A 21,303-nucleotide genomic window follows, 5' to 3' on the forward strand; every position below is an offset into this window, starting at 1 on the left:
AAAAAAAAAAAAAAAAAAAAAAAAAAAAAAAAAAAAAAAAAAAAAAAGTCCAAAGAAATTAAAGAAATAACTTTATCTCATTACATGAATTTTATTCATGTCTGATAGGGGAAAGAGAAAGAAAAAAATGTATAGAACTATAAATACAATGAATGCACTAAGATGATTTACCATACTGTGTTTCTATATGTTAGATTTTCTTAATGCAATATTTCTTATAAATATTCTTCAAGGAACTTTTACTAATCTTTCTTCAAACTAAAGAATGATCCAAATCCTAACCAAGAATTTTACCCAGTTAAATCAGTTATGAAGCTTCAAAACTGGAGTAATACATATTGCAATCCTTTTTTTCCTCTTTCTTCGTAGTTCTCACTGTTACAACTTCAAAGACTCGGTTTGCTTGGTTTGATATTTTTATATCCACCTGGAAAAATTATGTGCTGTGCTCGGATTTAATTTTTTGTTGTCATTTGCGCATTAAGGTTTTACTAATTTTGAGCAATGAAATGTCTATCTATTAAAGATGTCAGATTATGAATTTCTTCAACATCTAGCTTAAATATGTTGAAGAGAATTCGGAGCTTCCTCAGTACCAGAGCAGTGTACGATGGAGGGTTAACAGGAGACTATCATGACTTCAAACCATTTCATTTTATGGTAGCAGAGACTCATTCAGTTTTCTCTTTCACACTCCTTTTATTCTTATAGTGATCTTTGACAATCAGTGATTTGCAACAGATTGTCTTGGTCCATCTATCCAGTCTATCCAGGTCCCTCTGAAGTGCCTTTCTCCCCTCTGGCAGATCAACACCTTTCCAACTTGGTGTTGTCTGCCTCACCACTGTTTGAGTAAGGGTTTTCTTTAATAGATACTGTTGATATTTAATATCTCCACTCATTTCCATGCCTTTCTGTAAAATATTAAGACTAGAAGTACGTACCTGACTGAACACTTGTATCATCTTATTGATATGTTTGAGAAAAAAGATGACTGTGATCATATGCTAAAGAACTTTCACAACAGCATTTTTCTCATCAGGAGATGACACAAAATATGTATCTGACTGTCTGATATGTAAGGAAAACTCAAAGTTGCTATTAATTTTACAGGACAATCTTTCTACTTCCTCACTTATATTTTCTATCTTCAGTTCTCTGTTTTAGCATTAGATCATTTAGATGATGGTTAAATAATATTAATCAGAACCTGTTATTTATAAGAATGGAGGAAAGATCAGACACCTTGACTATGTCTTGTTGATTTTACAAGTTAATGCTTGTGTGCATTTGCATGTATGTTACATAATAATTACATAATATATTATTATAGGAGTATGTGCATCTGTCTGTATTTAGGAGATACATATTAAATTAGTATTTTTCTCTGACCCTGTCCTCATCCCACCTTAATGTGTGTGATAATGTTTAAAAAATAATCCCTTGTGTGTAGAAATATTTGTTTGGGTTTTTCTTGAGTTATTCAGGATCTCGTTCAATTCCTTTGCTACCATTCACAAGCTATTTGTTATTGTGATGTTGTAGGTAGCTGTGATTTGTTCTGTGCAGATTCATTTTCTTTATTTTGTAGTTATGCTAGCAAAATTAACTTTCAAACAATAGGCACAGAGACAATGACTTTAGGGGGAGAATGAGGAGACAATAACTTGCAGATATATCTATCTCACTTTCCCAGATGGATGTCTTGTTACATGTAACTATACAATATTTCCATCACAGTGACTCTTGTGCAGAATTTACAGTGTGTATTTAAACTTAACGGATTTTAGTTCATTCTTATTTCCTTTAGACAAGATATAAGCAACAACTGTGTAATTGCAGAGCAGATCTAAAAGTAGTTTCCTGGCAGTACAGTACAAAACAATGAAATATAAAAGCAAGATACTCAGCTTCATACTGCAGCTAGCTGCTCAAAGGAATTTTTCTCAACTTTAATTCAATTATGAAAGAACTAACACATACCTAGCTACACAATTTTTTCTATTACATATGTTAACTGTATTCCATGGAGTTGTACCTGCCCAAACACATTCAGATTATATGAGGTAGATGACAAAGTGCCACAGAAAGAAAAAAAAGAAAGAAAATCTATTGCAGTAACAATAATTGATACTGGGAGCAGTTTCAGCAAGTACAACTAAATCTCTTTTTGTCCCCAAGGGTGTAGGAGATGGGGGAGAAAATAGTCATAGCGAGTATGACCGGGAGACAAAGAAAGAATTGTGCCTGTTTCTGAAGAATTTCAATTTTCATTGGTGGACATCCCAGAAATTTTTCAGCTGAGATCCATCATTTTGGGACAGTGTCCTGGGAATATATTGCTTGTGAATCTCAGGAGTCGATTGGATTGTTACATTCTCTAACCATCCTGTTCATTTAAACAAGAATGAAAGCTGGCTTTCATTTTGGCTGGTTGAAAATAAAGAAACTATAAATAAAGAAAATAAAGAAAATATTGAAATGCACCTGTCTTGTACAGCATGTTATTGTGCTGATTTCCAAGCATATTTTGATGAGTGAAATCTCTTCAGTAATTCTCACTGGCCCATAGGCAACATGTTGTTCTTGAGGATGTGCACTGATGAGTAGTTATGTTGACCTGAAAACCCAATATTAATTTCCACTTTTTAAAAAGTTCTGTGATCATGGCAGTATTGTCTACTAACAATAAAAGCAAATTCTACCCATAAAGGGCATTCCAACCATGATCCTCATGCTATAACCATAGAAGTTATATATCTGCATCAAGACCATGAAAACTTTGTTTTTCTGTTGTTCTTCAGGTATTACATAAACCTAGTTTCTTTAATTATGAGACTGCTAGATATACTCATTTACTATTCGCTATTTTGGATTATAGATATTCAGTATGCCCTGCTAACCACTCATGCACACTAACACATGCACCAGTAAAAGCTTTCTTCTCAGCTATATTGTAAATATCTGGATATTTGTGACAAACATATTTTTGTGTTAAGAACGACGCTTCTCCTCTCCAGAAATGAAATTTATGGGTAAAGAAATGTGAATAATTCTAAAGGTAGATTTTTATATAAAAATCTGAATGTCGGGGCTGTTGTTATTTGTTATTTCTCTTGAACTGTTTATTGTTATGTAGAATGGGACTTCTTTTATATTTTATTGACAAAGGGAGAGATCTGCTGACAGACAATTTGCAATAAGCTATGCCTATTCCAATAGTGCTGAATATGGCATCTTCAGATGCTAACATTTGTGAGTTCTTTCTCCACCCCCCCCTCCACTGAGATGCAGGTCCTCAGTGGATATGAATAGCCTAAATCTGCAATGAAATCGTTGCCTTTATGATAGAAAATTGGGTGAGTCAAGTCATGGGAATTTATAGAGTACACTGAAAGACCATGTACATTCCAAACAGAGGCAGAAGAGTAAATTCTGTACAAAGCTAACTACAGCTCTGAAGAGGGAATGTTCTCTTGGGGAATCGGAGGCTTTCCTCCTTAGAGTATTATAGAGAATGAGTAAATAACTTCCAGTGGACTTACTATTATTTACTATTACTTATTACTTACTATTATTTAGCATCAGATTGATCTAAATTTGTATGGCCTGTTGCACAATGTATTTTAAAACCCCCAAGCTATGACATTTATTAGGACAACAGAAAAGAAGATGGGAGTGGTGCATGACTTCATTTTGTGCTTAAATAGAAATAAATCTCTGTCATGTTACAGAATTACATTTTAGAAAAAGTTGCAGTACTGATTTTCAAACAGCTATGTCACAAGGATCATGAAGGATACTGAGAATCATTGTGTTTTCCTCATGGCTTCCACCAAAATGGAGAGATCTTAGTGTCATGTGTGCAGGCTAAATAGTTAGCCAGCCTTTCATGCATACAAACATCAGTGTGATGTTTTGATTTCTTAACTCCATTTATTTTTAACTTGGATATTGATAGCAAGTTAATGACCATTACTCCCTTTAAATCCAGAATTCATTTCTCCCGCTGGCTGTTACATGTAGGTAACTTAAAAATTAATACCTCTTATCTATTTCTGTGGAAGCTACAATAGTTACAGAGAGCACAATAATACAATTTGTAGGAGAAAAATTATCAGCTACAAAACACTCTATATCAACATAGTCACTAACATTATCTATGCACTTTTGACAGTGATGAACAAGAGTCTGCATACCATGCTCAAAAGAATCTGTACCGAGAGGGATGTTGCCACTGCTGACGTGAACCATGCACAACCTAACTGTGCTAATATTCACTGTTTGGCCTCTATAAACATTCAGCAAGTGTCATGAGTGTCAATGTGTGCAATTTTTTCCTCGTGGGGGAATTCAGCAACACAACTTTTGTTCATATGCCCTTTCATGTCAGATATCATTTTGTTAGACTGGCCCCCTGTTGCCATCTGTTGTATAGCGACAAAATGTGATGGAATATTGTTGGGAAGATTCAACCTTTACTGTCATGACACCAGCATCCACGTCTGACATTCTGACATTGTGGGTCAACATAATAAAATAGCAGCCTATGAATATAATGTAATCTCTTTCAATTTTTCTTATCATTAGATTAATAGCAAAATCTAATTTTCTTTACTGAAATTTTCTCTCCATTATTTTAAAAACATTTGCTAATTTATTTTTAGGGTTTTGGTGTGTTATATAGGATATTGAGAATAAATTGTGGAAGAGGGCTGATAGAAGTGTTGTTAGCACCTCCAGAAGAAACCATACTAGCCATCTTGGAAATATTTTCCCGAAGTAATAGCGCATTGTCAGTGTTGCAGGTTTTGTTGTTGTTGTTTTCTGCTTGTGGGTTTGATTTATGTACATAAGAAAAGTAAATAAAGTAGAAAATAACATAGTATTCATTGAGTCATGAGGAAAATCAAGATGATGTCAGTACATCAGTACTCTAAGAAGATTAATAGTTATCTCTGGTAACTTAAGGGAAAGGTAATACTATGAAATCTCTGGCTAAAGGAAAAATAATACTGTGAAATTTTGCCCCAGATTACAAAAATGACCTGTTTAATCTCTTGGTGTCTGTAGAAAATAAGAAATTACTGCTCTGAAAATTTGAAAGAATATTTAAAGAGCAATAGTTAGATGAGATTTACTATTGGATTGTATTTATCATGCTGTTTTTCTGTTGGAAGAAAGTACACTGTTATCAATTGGAACCTCACTGCAGATTGTATTGTATTGTATTTTAATGAAAAAAAATAGTGTAATTTCTGGGGTAAGATGATTATATGTTTTGCTTTAATTTTAAGAATCTGTCTATGGTTCTTTATAGTGGGGAAGAAATTAAGAATTTAGCAGAAAAATCCATGTTAGCAGTCACGGATCACTTCCTCACACACATGTGCCTTAACATAGCTTCAGGAGAATTTGATCCATGATTTTTCCACGCACAGACATGAAACTTACTGATTTCTTTTTTACTGAGTCTTTCTATCTTTCACAGAATCACAGGGGTTGGAGTGGATCTCAAGAGATGGAGTTCAACTCCCCTGCTAAAGCATGTACTCTACACCAGGTTATACAGGTAGGCATCCTCCCAGGTTTAGAATATCTCCATAGAAGGTGACTTCACAACCTCTCTGGGCAACCTGATCCAGTGCTCCTTCACCCTTACTATGTAGAAGGTCATCTGCATGTTAGTACAGGACTTCCTATGCTCTAGTTTTAGGTCATTACTCCTTGTTCTATCACTACACACAACACAGCCTGGCCTCATCAATTTGCCTCCCACCTCCATTTAGATAATCATTAATCAGATCACTTCTCACTGTTCTTTTCCCCAGGCTGAACTGATCCAAGTTATTCAGCCTTTTCTCATATTGAAGGTGCTCCAGGGCATTTATCATCCTTATGGCCCTCTGCTGGTCTCCTTTAGGAAATCCCTGTCTCTTTTTGAACTGGGGAGCCCAGAGCTGGACACAGTAGTCTAAATGTGTACTCACCAGGGCTGAGTAGAGGGGGACGATAATTTCCCTTGACCTGCTGACCATGGTCTTTTTAAGGCAGGACAACACAGGCCTTCTTGAACACTAGTGGCTCATGGCCAACCTGTTGTCCACCAGGAATCCCAGGTCCTTCTCCACAGAGTTTCTCTACAGCAGGTCATTCCCTAACCTTTACTGATGCATGTGATTATTCCTTTCCAAGTGCAGGACTCTACACTTCCTCTTATTAAATCTCATCAGGTTCCTCCAGCCCAATTCTTCTATCTGTCCATGGTTGTGTTAAATGGTAGCACAGCCTTCAGGTGTGTCAGCCAATCCCAGCTTTGTATTATCAGCAAACTTGCTGAGGGTGGACTCTCGACTCTATCCCTTCAATCAGGTTTTGGTGAAGATGTTGAACATGACCAAATCCATTACCAAATCCTGGAGAGCACTGCTAGTTACAGGCCTCATTTCTTGAAAATTGGAGTGAAGTGGGGCTTGGGTAGCCTCACTGGCAGTGAAGACTGGGGCAAAGGACTCCTTGAGTACCCCAGCCTTTTCTATATCTGTTGAGGTTCAGGTATTTCCAGATATGAATCAAAGCATCTTAAGAATCATAGAAAGTGAGATTAAATAAAATTCATTTTTATGTTGTACAAAGGCTAAGCAGTGCACTGTGAATTTCATAGTGCTTTTCCAAGAAGGTGTTCCTTTGATATTTTTTATTGGAAGACCTGAAAAAAAAACTATTTATATAGATAGAGATGCTGCTAATCATGCAAGCTATTTTTTTTCAATATTTTTTTTCCTGAATTTTATTCATATTCTGTAAAAAAATTTTTGAAAATCTGACTGTGGTTGTGCTAGGAATTAATGGTCTTGAATACTCAGTACTGTATTAGAATACTTACATATGGATATGTTAATTTAGTTTAAAGAGCGCTATAAGTAAAACATACAAGAAGGGAAGGCAATTTTCAGCAAACACTTGAGAGCTGTTATGAGAACACTGTGGGAAGTACAGCAGCCTGCTAATCAGAATAACAACAAAATTTAATGACTCTTTCTCCTGTATAGATAGAGTAGTTTGGTAGCAGTATCAATTTTCCTTCCCTGCTGTTTTAGCTAAATCTCCAAGCTACCTTCAGGTACTGCTAAACTTATATAATGATGTATAAACAGTAGAATGTTTAAGAAATTATTTTTGTACAAAATCAGTCTCTTTTGTTTTAAACTAACAGTAAGTTTTTTTGAGGATCATATCCATTGGGCTTGCACTGCCTTTCAGTCTTATTTCCTTGGATGTCTTTTGACCTTGATGATCTTCTCTATGGGATTAGATTCTGACTAAGCCTTGTGTACTGCTTTCCAACTCCATGGACATGTATTCCTTAGAATATTATGGAAAGAATAGTTGTGTGTGTTTTTGTATGTCTTTTTTCTACTCTACAAATGCCTAAAGGACTTCTAAAATCTGGTTTGTAATCTTTTTTAAATTGTAAACTTCTTTTAAAGTTGAGTACAGGTATTTATTATCCAAGAGTTGATTTTTTGCTTATAAGTGGAATATTAATAGGAAAAGGAATTATGGATATTTGTGCTAGTTTAAGACAGGATACTGTCTGCCCGTAAGAACTGAACAAGAAAATAGCTCGATCTTGTGAAGAAGGAAGATTAAAGGCATAGTGTGTTTGTTGACACAGTTCATTGAATCAATTCAACAGTAGTGAATATGTAAGACCCATCGGTGGAAGAATGGACTTAGCTCATTGTTCCATGTACAGCAGTTCAACTTCATAAGTTCAAATGAGAACATTTGTGGGTGGACTTTGATAGCATTTATACTTGTTCTCCAATTGAATTAGGAAGCAACAATTACGTGCATCTAATTTCCTCTGGGTAAATTAAATAAAATGATATATAACTGAGGTCAAACTCTGCAGTGTCTGAGGCATGGACGCAGATATGAATGATCCAAATCACTTACTACAGGTTCTAACATCCCTTATATGCATTCACAAGTTTTCTCTTTTTACTTTCCCACCTGCCTTTTCACATGTGTAACATGTGAAAGTTCCACAAGTTCCACACACTCCTTAAATGTGCACAAAGGCGCTTATCCAATCAGAGTAATGAGTGATTCCTAGACACTCATTCTTCCTCCAGTTGGGGTCATTATCACACAGCCATCACAAGCCATGACACAGCTTACTTGACTTTGTTTTTCTCTTCTTCTGGAGGTTTTCTTGGTTCTCAGCTTTGCTTTCTTATGCCATTTATCTTGCTCCTCAGCTTCTTCTCTTTCAGTCTTTCTTGTATTCCCAAAAAACCTGTACATTTTTCTTTCCTTTTATGGTTATTCTTGACATCTTTTCTTTTTGTTTCCTTCATATCTTTTCTCTTTATTTGAACATCTTAAAAATATGTATTTATTTACTTCCCTTATTATTCTTACTACTTTGACTTACTAAAGAATCAAACAACAAAGGAAAAAGAAGAACATCAGAACATATTATATACTGCTTTCCTACTTTAGATCAGTAGACAAATGAAAAGTAAACGCACCTGAGCAGAACTAGATAATATCCATATGAAGCTAATACAGTCTTTCCTTTTTTTTTTTCATTTAAACATGAATTTTTAGCAATAAATTTAAGAAAATCAAGTATAGTCAGAAACAAACAGAAAAAGGGGCAGTATTAATTTGATAAGGTGTTTTCTGAAGACAGTGCACTTAGCTGTAATGAACTGCAGTAAAGCAAATTAATATTCTGTAAAATTCCATGATCCTTCTCTTGTCATCAGAAAACACTGAGTGTTACATCAACAGAAAAAAGTAGAACTAGAGAACTCTCTGCAAATACCAGTCATGTCTTTTCTCCCTAGTTTTCTTGTCATTTCTCATGAAAATTTCTGTTCCATTCTATGATAGCTGCTTCGGAAATGATGTCTCCTATTTTACTATGTTGGCCTACAACAAAAGGGCTCAGTTTCTGGAACCAGTTGAACACAGAAGAGAGCAAGCTGTCAAGAGTTTTAGGATATATGCTGCATCTCTTCATTGCTGGCTTGAGGTGCCACAGGCCCCCCAAGCTAGAAATAATTCACCCTTATGTTGCCAGTCCAAGCCTACCTGAGCCACTTCAATCGTAATGGCCATCTGCAGGTTGTTTTGAGGTTTCTCTGTGGAATGACTCTCGGGTTTGTGGGCATCTATTTGATGTACTTTTACAGCCATGTTCTGTATCTAGATAGTAATATCTTTCCAACAGCCCAGATGAGCTTGCCTCTGTTTTGTCAGTTGTTATGCCTCCAGTGTAGTAACCACCCTCAAGGAGTATTTGTCACCATCCAGGAGTCAGTGCAGAGGTACAGTACTGGTCACTTCTCTCTTTCAGTGAGATCTGAAGCCAGCTGGATGACCTTCACTTCTGCAGATTGCCTTGATTCACTTTCTTTTTCAGAAATGTCTGCAAATTGTGCAGGGCTTCACATAGCTGCCTTCCTCCTCCACTGCTTTCCTACAGTAAAACAGTGAACAAATCATATTGCCTCTCATTCTCTGGTAACTTATTTTCTATTGGGATCTCTTCAACAGTTATCACCTCCTCTTCTGATAACATTACAAAATCCTTGCTTTTGAGTCATCTTACAACCACTTCCAAGATTCCTGGACTACTAGTGTTTCTTATTCAAGGTCATTGCATGATCAGTGCAATCCACTTACTCCATGTAGCATGAGCCATATAACATGAGAGGACCCTCCCTTCGAACATTCAATCCAGCACAGGCAGTCAGAGTGATAAGAGGAGCTGATGCATCAGTACCAACCACTTCCAAAGCAGCTCAAACTCCTTCATATGTTGCCTTCCTGTGCAGGCTTCTTAATTTTGCTTTGCTTTATGGCAAATCTGGCTTTCAAAAGTGTTCAAATTATTTTCTTACTGCTCTCAAAAACTTCTTCTGTTATGCTGTCCCACATGATGATATCATCAGTGTATTGCATCAGGTGTTTGGGAGCTTCCCTCTGTTCCAGTGCAAACTTTGGCCTGCACTATGCTGTGAAAGAGATTGCAAAAAATGTGTTGACAGTATCAGTTGTGGCATACCACTTGGCTGCCTTTGACTCCAGCTCATACTGAAGTACAAGCACGTCTTGCAAGAAAGCCACTGGTGTACAATTGTAGCAATTGGCCCATGCTGTTCTTCTATGTTTAGCAACCCCACAACAGAAGGGACCTCTGACAGACTGGGCAAGATAGACAGCTTCTTTTTTTTTTTATTATGTTTTTCACTATGTTATTAGTATGGATGTTTTCTCTCAGATATCTAGTGATAAGAGAACATTCAATAGCCTCAAGTTGCACCAGGGGACATTCAGGTTGGATATTAAGAAAGATTTCTTCTTCAAAAGAGTGACCAAGACTTAGAATAGACTGCCAGGTAGATGGCAGAGTCACTGTCCCCTGAGGTGTTCAAGAAACATGTAGATTTGACACTTAGTGACATGGTTTAGTGGTTATCTTCATGATGACCCGTTTGAGTAGATGACTTCAGAAGTCTTTTCCAACCTTAATGATTATACAATTCTTTGTGTCTGTGGAACAAAAGAGATATTCAAATAGAACCATGAAGTTATAGGCCTGTTCAGCCTATAACTTCATGTACATTTCTCTCCTCGTATTTTCTAGATCCAATTGAAACAAAATTGTTGATGCTATTAAAATCAAACAAGAAAAGTGTGGAGGCTTAACTGGCTGATTTCCTCTACAGGGAAAGTCTAGAGAGATCCTAATATAATGTTCTCTATGTAAGAAAAATATCTTTTGTTAGCTTGTTTTAGAAATGCATATTGTACCTGATCTTAAGGTATCACTACTGTCATATACTAAAGATGTCCTCAGAACTGTTTGCAAGATTGTAATCGGAGAATGGTGGCTCAATGTCCAGATGGAGGTCACTGGCAAGTAGTGTCCTTCAGGAGTCAGCACTGGGACTGACTGATGCTATGTAATATCTTCACCAATGACACTGATAGAGAGTCAAAAGGATAGAGCACATCTGTGCTGAAACAGACATGTGGATCCTGATGGATGCAGCTGGACATGAGCCAGCAAAGTATAGCCCAGAAAGCCAACCATATCCTGAGCTCCATCAAAAGAAGCATGGCTAGCAGGTTGAGGGAGATGATCCCTTCCTTCTACTCCTGCACTGGTGAGACCTCACCTGGAATAGTGTCCAGATGTGGAGATACAGGATGTGAAGTACAGGAGTAGCACTGAACTGCTGAAGTACATCCAGAGAAGGGCCATCCAGAGTAATAATCCCAGAATGGAACAAAGACAAGCTGAGGGAGCTGAGGCTGTTCAGCCTGGAGAAGAGAAGGCTCTGGGGAGACCCAGCAGCAGCCTTCCAGTACCTGATGGGAGAGCTAGAAGAAAGGATAGACTCTTCAGCAGAATCTATTGTAATAGGAGAAGAGGAAATGGTTTCAGACTAAAAAAGGAGAGGTTTAGATTGGATATAATGAAGAATATTTTTACAATAATGATAGGGAAGCACTGGAGCAAGTTTCCCAGAGATGTGGATGCCCTGTCCTTGGAGACATTCAGGCTGAACAGGGCTCTTGGCAACCTGATCTAGCTATAGATGTCCTTGTTCATTGAGGGGTTGGACTAGATGACCCTTGATTTTCCCTTCCAGCTCAAAAAATTCTATAATTCTATGATTATACTGTTTATTTACAACACTTCTCAGAGTAGCTAGGGAATATTAACACCTGAACTCTTACCTTCAGCAACAGGGAATTGCTTTCAGAATGTGGAAGAAAAAAAAAAAAAAAGAATATAAAAGTAGATGTTTAAACCAGAAGGTCCTGTCAGAGAGAGACTGAAGATGAATTACGTCCCAATAGGGATGCGGTTGAGTCACCATCTCTACATGTGTTTGGATGTGGTGCTCAGGGACATGATTTAGCGGAGGGTTGTTACAGTTAGGGTAGTATGGCTAGGTTGTAGTTGGACTTGATGATCTTTAAGGTTTTTTCCAACCTGAGCAACTCCACATTAGTGCACCAGAAAGGCAAAAGTAGAAGTTACATGAGCAACCTACAGCTAGTATATTTCTCCTTGCTCAATATATACTGAATTTGACTGAATGCTTCCAGTGTTTTCCACGGGCACTGAACTTGTATTGCAGATTTTTCTTACATGTCTGAGTCTGCTGATTAACTAATTAGTTAATTAACTGATTTGTTAATTAAGCAAATTTTACCACCTCAAACTCTCTATCTGGGTTTATTATTTCCAGGGCAAAAGGCCAAGTGCCATTCTAGGTCCTTTCCTTCCACAAGCACAAATTATTTTCTAATACTTGGTCTTGTCTGTTCCAAATGCTGGCTTGAAATCATAGGAAAGAAATGGAAGAAAAAAAAAAAAAAGCAAGTAATAACAGGATTTCTGCTGGTGAGCAGGAAAATGTTAGTGCTATAGTTAGACTCTAAAAACCCTGACTGATTTGGAAGCCCTGGAAGTTCATTCTGCCTATCAGTTTCAGTACATCCTGACTGTTGAATTCTTCTTCTTCTTATGCATATATACTCGGTTGTTTTTTTTTTTCTGTGATTTAATTCAGCAGACAGACATGCTACATAGCCATTTGCTCACTCCCCTCTCAACAGTGGCATGGGGATGAAAATTGAAAGCAAATATTCAAGAGATCAGTAAGTTCAGAAAATGACAGTCTGATAAGAAAGATGAAGAAACAAAGGAAAAAATGTTAATAATAAAGTACTACACAAAACAACTTAGTTGCTCACTATCGGACAATCAATGCCCAGCCAGTGACAAAAAATGCTAACCCCTCGCCCCAATTTCTCCACCAACTCCCCCATATTTTTTTTGCTGAGCATAATGCCATGTTTTATGGGATATCCCTCAACCAGTTCGAGTCATCTGTCCTGGTTCTGTCTCTTCCAGCTACTTGTACATTCCCAGTTCCCTTGCTGTTAGGGAAGAATAGGAAGACGAAAAGTCTTTGGCTCTGTGCAAGCACTGCTTAGCAACAATGGAAACATCGTATGCTATTGCCACTATTTTCATCCAGAGTCTAGCACACAGCACCGTATGAACTACCAGGAAGAAAATCAATGTTATCCCTGTTGAAACCAGAAAAAATTTCCAAGGCCAAAGCAGACTCCTGCTCTCCTCCCCCCCCATCCACCCCAAACAAACAAACAAACAAAATCTGCTAGAATATGTTTGAAAGATCTACTATTCTTATGTATCACATGTTCTAGAAATAACAGTATGACAGCATGTCCAGTGTTTCACATTTCCAACTTCATAGTCAGGCTTGTATTTCAGTGGATGCTTAGATTAACCTCTCCTACTGTTTCTAAACTTTCTGCTGGAGGTACTTTTCTCTGTCTTCAAAGATGGATGTAGAGTAAGGAAAGGAGATAATTTTATTTCTGTCCTGCATCCTGAGATATTACTTCTCCCTGACTTTCTGGTTTAATGAGAAAAATATCTATGCGATTTGTATGTCCAAGGAGAATTTCAACAGGCCAAACAAACCTGATTATAGAACTTTTGGCATTATGCTAATGATAATATATATATTATATAACTATAATGATTTAATTGCACCTATGGCAATTGTATTCTCACAATCCACTGGAAAATTATCTGTTTTCGATAAATTAATATGAAATCTGTGGAAAATCAATTAATTATGTGAAGATGAGAGCATATAAAAATAAAAAAACTGCATATACCAATTAAGAACCCTAGCCATCTGACACCTCAGCAAAACTTGCTGTATCTCCATTTGCTATGATATGTTAAAAAAAATTTTCTGCATGCGTATTCCAGCCAAACATTTTTTCTTCAAAATTACTGACTCAGCCATTCACTGGGTCAAACAGGAGTTTTTTATCTATCTGATCTTGGTTTGCTTACTGCTTTGCATCCCTCACATTCTCAGTTGACATTACCTCATGCTTATGTAGATGATAATATGGAACTCAGTGATTTCTCTTTATAGCAGGAACTGTGTGTCCTTCTGTAATGAGGAGCCAGTTCTTGAGTTTTTAAGGAGTTTCCTATAACTAGCAATTTGTTGACTAAACAAAACTCATTGTTATTCACAGATCCAGTTGTCTTCAGCAGCTGAAATCTTTGGAAATCTGCCAGAATTATGCCTATCTAACTATTGCGTGTAACCTGCTCATGGTAAGCATTTGTGTATTTTCTCTACAGGACTTGCCTAAGAAAACCAGTAAGAGAGGATATGAGGGTAGTGACACTTAAGTACCAAGCGTATCTTGGATGCTTCCTTTTCCTCAGTATATTGACAATGTTGACAGCCAGAGTGTCTCTACTGCAGTAAAGGATCTGTGTCTTTCTTTTGCAAGCCATAATCTCAACCTACCAATTAATCCTGTAGATAGAGAAACCACATTGTTGTGTTCTGAGAAAGAATTTAAATTTTACTCACCTGTGAGAGTGTTAGAATGATCTGGTTCATAAAAATCAGTGGGCTCCAGATGCTCCTGCTGAAGCTAATTGTAGTTCTTTGAAGTTACAAATGTAACTCTGGCTTGGTGTCTTAAGTGTTAATGCGAGTAAACCGAATTTGTGTTTAAATGAATCTTCAATTAGTTCTGAAAAGATAAAATATTGAATTGTTTTTGAACTGTGTATTAGAGAGCTTGATGATTTCTGCCATTCTCTTGGAAATTCAGCTTTATATCCCTGTTTCAGAAGGAATTTTTGAATCATATCCTGAGGGATATGTTTTCAGTGAGTGCTATAAAGACTCAGTGATGACATGAGTAGCTTTTTCTAGATTTGTGTGAAATGTGTGTGAGATCAAGGGCTATGAAACACCAGTAGAAGGGAGGTAGGAGTAGCTTTTACTCTTCACCCTAGGACAATTGCTACTCCAAGGACAGCTGAGCTTGTGTGGTAACTACTAAAGAGAGGCTGTCTTAGCAGACCTATGTCATGGAGTTCAAGACCTAGTACTCTCTAGAGTACATTCCAGAAAAGGTGATAAGACTACCCACCCCAAATTTCTTTGTGACTGCAATGGAGTACTGATTTGACTAGTGAGGTCAACACAGATGTTAGAAATAGACTAGAATTTTTCAATAATAGTCTGCCTGAAATTCCACCAATTCCATCTATTTGCCTACATCCAATGTTATTTTGTCCTCACTTGCCTTTGGTCTCTACCCTGGTTTAGTCAGCTTCCATTCTGTGAGATTATTTTGCATCTGGAAAACGCTAATGAGTGAATGAGAATACAGAAATGGCACTGTAGCCACTACCGGTGAGCAAAAGAATGTATGATACCAAGTGTACGTGAAAAATGTGGTCAATTAACACAGGTAATAGTCAGAAGGGTACAGACAATTAGTTAGCAATTAACTAGCAGTCACTTAACACAGTGGAAACACTGTGAAATAAACTATTTATTGGAATGTATATTCATAGAATCACAGAATCTTTTCAATTGGAGGAGACCCTTAAATATCATCTAGTCCAAGTCCCCTGCAGTGTACACGAACATTAATCCTAGAGTGCCAGGTAGTTTCAGCAGCCTTAAAAAGATTTAAAAAATTGTTGTTTTGAATTTTGAACTCCACTTTTCCTCATACAGATTTGCCATTTATCTTTGGGTATAAAGGATGTCAAAAGACCTTGTCTAACAGACGTATCAAGTAATCTGTTGCAAATCACTGATTGTCAAAGATCACTATAAGAATAAAAGGAGTGTGAAAGAGAAAACTGAATGAGTCTCTGCTACCATAAAATGAAATGGTTTGAAGTCATGATAGTCTCCTGTTAACCCTCCATCGTACACTGCTCTGGTACTGAGGAAGCTCCGAATTCTCTTCAACATATTTAAGCTAGATGTTGAAGAAATTCATAATCTGACATCTTTAATAGATAGACATTTCATTGCTCAAAATTAGTAAAACCTTAATGCGCAAATGACAACAAAAAATTAAATCCGAGCACAGCACATAATTTTTCCAGGTGGATATAAAAATATCAAACCAAGCAAACCGAGTCTTTGAAGTTGTAACAGTGAGAACTACGAAGAAAGAGGAAAAAAAGGATTGCAATATGTATTACTCCAGTTTTGAAGCTTCATAACTGATTTAACTGGGTAAAATTCTTGGTTAGGATTTGGGTCATTCTTTAGTTTGAAGAAAGATTAGTAAAAGTTCCTTGAAGAATATTTATAAGAAATATTGCATTAAGAAAATCTAACATATAGAAACACAGTATGGTAAATCATCTTAGTGCATTCATTGTATTTATAGTTCTATACATTTTTTTCTTTCTCTTTCCCCTATCAGACATGAATAAAATTCATGTAATGAGATAAAGTTATTTCTTTAATTTTTTTTTAATGAACTTTTACTTTTTTTTTTTTTTTTTTTTTTCAATTAGTGAAGATATTTAGTTAGATAAAAGTAATTATTTCCCCGGATGAGATGTGATTTTCATGCAGTGTGGGCAGAGACTGGATTGATGGTAGTCAAATCCCTTTGAAACAGCAACAGTCTTTAGGGAGTGTTGTGACCCGAAGCACTGTGCATGGGACATACAACAGGGCAAAAAGCATCTGTAGGGCATGGCATGACCTACAATAAGGCAAAGGAGTGAGAAATTGTTCTGTGAGCAACCATAAGAGCAGGTGCAGAACTTGTAGCTCCTGAAGAGCCTGCATTGCAGCAGATACACACACTGCGAGCAAACACTTCACATGCAAACAGTCCTTTGACTATTTTGAGGAGATTGCTTAAACCATCCTGCTACCTATTGAAAGACTGTTTTAGAGAAGGTTTCCACACTACAGTACAAAGCTAACTAATAGAGATCACTATAAGGCACATCATTGAGTGATCCATTAGTGGTTGCTGATTATTCTATACAAGTAATGAAGAAGAGCAAAACTGTGATCATAAGATTAAGGGCTTCACATATATATAATGCCTTTGACTGAATCTACACCAAGAAATTTAATTAAGATTGGCAGGTATTTTAGTTCAGTTACGTGTAACTACTTTGCTTTTCACCTGTACGTTTTCCTAAAATAAATACATAAAATTACAACATGGATAAACAGCCAGAAGTGAAAACAGTAAAAAGAACACTATAAAAATTCTCAAGTCAGAGAATTGTGTTATTTCATGAACATAAGTAAGACTGTGCCTTAATATAAATACCATAGTTTCAAGTGGCTGATTGTCCTGTAAAATTAATAGCAACATTGAATTTTCCTTACGTATCTGACAGTGCTCTTATGTCATCTCCTGATGAGGAAACTGTTGTGTCAAGTCCTGCATTTTGATCAAAACAGCCCCAGGCCCCAAGCCTACAGGCTTGGAAAGGAGTGGATGGAAAGCTGCCTGATGGAAAGGGACCTTGGTGTACAGATGGACAGTCGGCTGAATATGAGCCAGCAGTGTGCCCAGGGGGCCAAGAAGGCCAATGGCATCCTGGCTTGGATCAGAAATGATGTGGTGAGCAGGACCAGAGAAGTAATCCTGCCCCTGGACTCAGCACTGGTGAAGTCTCACCTCGAGTACTGTGCTCAGTTTTGGGCACCTCAGTACAGAAAGGACACTGAGGTGCTGCAGCAGGTCCAAAGAAGGGCAAGAGGCTTGTGAAGGTCTTGGATAATATGGCATATGGCGTATGAGGAGAGACTGAAGGAAGTGGGGCTGTTTAGTCTGGGGTCTGGATCAGGTGATGGGCAATCTGATCTTGTCAGAAGAGTTGGAGCTCAATGATCTCTACAGGCACTTTCAAGGGAAGCCATTCTGAAATTCTGTGATTCTCTCAAGACCTCAAGTGGATCAGATTTTGATGGGAATCTAACTCCAAAGGACTCTTCACAAAGAAGCAAAGCTGCAGAGAAACACGGTGAAATAAGTGCAGGGAGAGCAGTGGGACCCACGATCCATCACCCTCCCCCATCCCAACCCCCATGATGGAGCAGGAAGAGCAGAACCACTGATGAGAGGAGACATTGACACAGTGTGGGCAGCAGCTAGAGAGCCCAGCGGCAAACAGGATGGGCAAAAAGAATGTGATGCATCAGTAGTGTCCGGCATGGCAACTTGCGCAGCAGTTCACAGAGGCACGGCAAGTAAAGAGGGAGCAGCCCTTCTCCCCACTGGAGATGCCACCTCACTGTAACATCTTCTCAGTGAATCTAGACTAGCCACAGTATCCATTTGACCAACAGCTGCACCCAAGAAGATTGTGGCAACCTAGACTGAGCATCCATGCAAACATGCAGCTGTCCTGGTGGTGAATGGAGTTAAATCCAGGTGGCAACTTGTCACGAGTGGTGTTCCTCTTGAGTCAGTATGGGGCCAGCCCTGTTTATTATCTTTTTTGATAATGTGGGTGAGGGGATTGAGCATACTCTCAGTAAGCTTACAGATGACACCAAGTTGGGAGGAAGTGTCAATCTGCCATCAGATTATCATCACCCATTATTACCCTGTGTCCCTTTTGCTCTCTATACTTATTTTGACACCTTTTCACTTCAAAGGAAAAAAACAAAATTACTAAAATCTACTTAGAGGAGGGAAAGTCCTAACTAAAATAAGCCCTAAAGTACATCCTGCAGTTTATTCTAGGATCTGCATGAGTAGATACGAAGTAAACAACTGGATGCATGAGAATAGATTCATATTACTGAGCTGAGTATATGATAGTGGACACATGGATAAATTTATTGAACCATGTGCTAAGGAAGACATGAAATCTGCTGTCTCTTACAAGGAACAGGAAACTAACACTGTGTCTCTTCTGTAACTTCTTTCCGTAGCAGATTTACCCTTTGAAATTGTGAGCTTCACATATTCCATCAGCAGCAATGTGCCTCAGAATAGTTGATTCTAGGATTCTGCTACAAATGCTGACATAATTCTGATATTCCAAGGTCCATAAGATTAAATCAACTAGGTGATTTAAATTTTGATCTTGTCCATGAGGAAGAATTCAGGTAGAGGTAGGTCCTTTTAAAGTAACAGTTTATGCAGCCCAAGAGGTCTCGTGCCAGAAACTTCCTGGGATACCTGTAGTAATGACATAGGCTGGATTCAAACACTATTTGTCAGGAGGTCCAGCTTCAGATAATACTCTCTGACTTTACGGATATAACAGTGTGATTTTCCTATCCAAATTGCCTGACTTGAGCAATAAAAGTCTTCAATCGCTTTGAAAAATAAGGATTCCTGCTCGTTGTTTGAGAGTAGCGGGTTCTTTGGTTTCGATGGTTGCATGTGTACTCATAGAAGTTCTGCAAAACATTTTTCACAGAGTACAGGTTATCATTTCTTTCTTAAGAGAAGCATCAAAAGCAGTACAATAGCATTTGGCATCACTAACTTAGTACTAGTGCTAAAGCCACTATCCACACAGGACCTTAAAAGAGTTTTCACAGGTTTTGACATTATGGTCATGGTGGGTTTTGTTTGTTTGTTTTTTTGTTGTTGTGTTTGTTTGTTTGTTTTTAATATTTTGCTAGGCATTTTCGTTGTTGAGATCTGTAATTCACAAGTTGCCTTTTTTCTAGAAACTCAGGAATAAACCTTTGTTACACAGACTGTGAAACAGAAGAGTAGAGGCAATGAGTTAGAAACTCTAATGACAATTTCTCTGTTCGCTTTTTCTTTGTCTAGACAGTTGTGTAGAGTCTGGTCAATTGAGTTATAGTCTAGCCAACTGTGTTATAGTGCAGTCAAAAGTAGTTCTTCCAGCATAACTCAAAAATATGAAGGAGCAATAAACATTTTCTTCCTCCTTTCAGTACAAATGGCATCTTCAATATTATTTGAACTTGCAGAGTTTAAGCTGCAGCCACATATTCCTTATAATAGAAGTTGCTATTGACAACAAAGTTTTAAAGTAGTAATATATACTAAAAACATTAGTACTAAATGCTGCAATGAAGGACAAGCTTTGCCAGAGAAAACTCAGTAGCAATAGCTGTCATGGTTTTATGATTTTTAGTTATCGGTATTCCACATCATAAAATCACGTAGTGCAATGGAAGTGCTAATGCTCCAGTTCTGGACACTTGGAAGATCTACATACCCCAGGGGGTTTTGTGGTCAGAGAGAAGATACAAGAAGCCTGGCAAGGTCACCTGATGGGCTCCTCTTCATCAGGCTCTGCTCCCTGCTGCTCAACCAGACTGTGCATCTCTCCTCAGCATTATAGTGAGGCCTATCCACCTTTCAGACACTCTCATTAAATTTGATTTATTAGCTTCAATTCTAATTATTCTGTATTATCATATGTTATCTTGCATTTCAATACCGTATTTAGTAAACTAGTTTGTTCCTCCTCAGATCATTGCCACTGTTTTTAATTATTTTGAGGTCCCCTGTTTCCCTTTTCTGGAGGTGCAGATTTTGCAAAATCCCTCTACCCCAGTAGTCAAGGAACCAACCCATAAACTCTTGACATCAGCTCTTATCACCTCTTGTCCAACTCCTCTTTTACACTATGTGATTAAGAAGATAAACATAGTACACAACTAGTTGCGTACACGTCCTGTAAGCTGCTTTCCAAATACGCATCTTGGTGTCTAATACTTCAAAAGGTATGAGGGTTTTACATTCAAGTTGTCACAAACACAGAACTTGCTAATACAGAAACTGATTAAGATTTGCATCTCAGTGTTCTGAGGCTTACAAAGAAGTTACTCAATTTACAAAGCAGTTTAAAACTGCAATTTTTCTTGGGTTCCTTACTCAAAAAACAGGAAAGACATTCTCAGGTTATGCTGAGCAAAATAAATAAATAAATAAATAAATCACATGCAGCACTGTTGCCTATACCTATAATATATACAGCTTATTCAAGTTTAATATAAAAAAAAAAAAGCAGGCAATTTACCCAGCAGGGCAGTGACAGGAATACAAGTCAGCTCAGCATGCAATAAGCTAGGAAATACTCTCTCCCCTAATTCACAGAGACATTCAAAAAGGCTTCTACACCTCTATCCCCATTAGAAAGACACTTGTATTATTTTCACTATGATTTCTTTCCAAATTATTAAGGTTTTGTGTTTTTTGTTTTTTTTTTTTTTTTAAATCTCACTCTTAATACACCAATATAATTCACTATTACATTGTAACACTGCAGACCAGAAAAACATAGTATAGGAAGTCTATCTGCGAGTATATCGTGGCCTGTTCATTTAATTTATGGATTTAACGTTCTCCGAATACCAACATTCATAGTAAATCAATCAATTACCTGCTGTGATCCAACCGCTTGAACTA

This window comes from Centrocercus urophasianus, unplaced genomic scaffold, assembly GCF_019232065.1.
Source record: "Centrocercus urophasianus isolate 14NV4802_14NV808 unplaced genomic scaffold, USGS_Curo_1.0 seq_11, whole genome shotgun sequence".
NCBI classification, from domain to species: domain Eukaryota; kingdom Metazoa; phylum Chordata; class Aves; order Galliformes; family Phasianidae; genus Centrocercus; species Centrocercus urophasianus.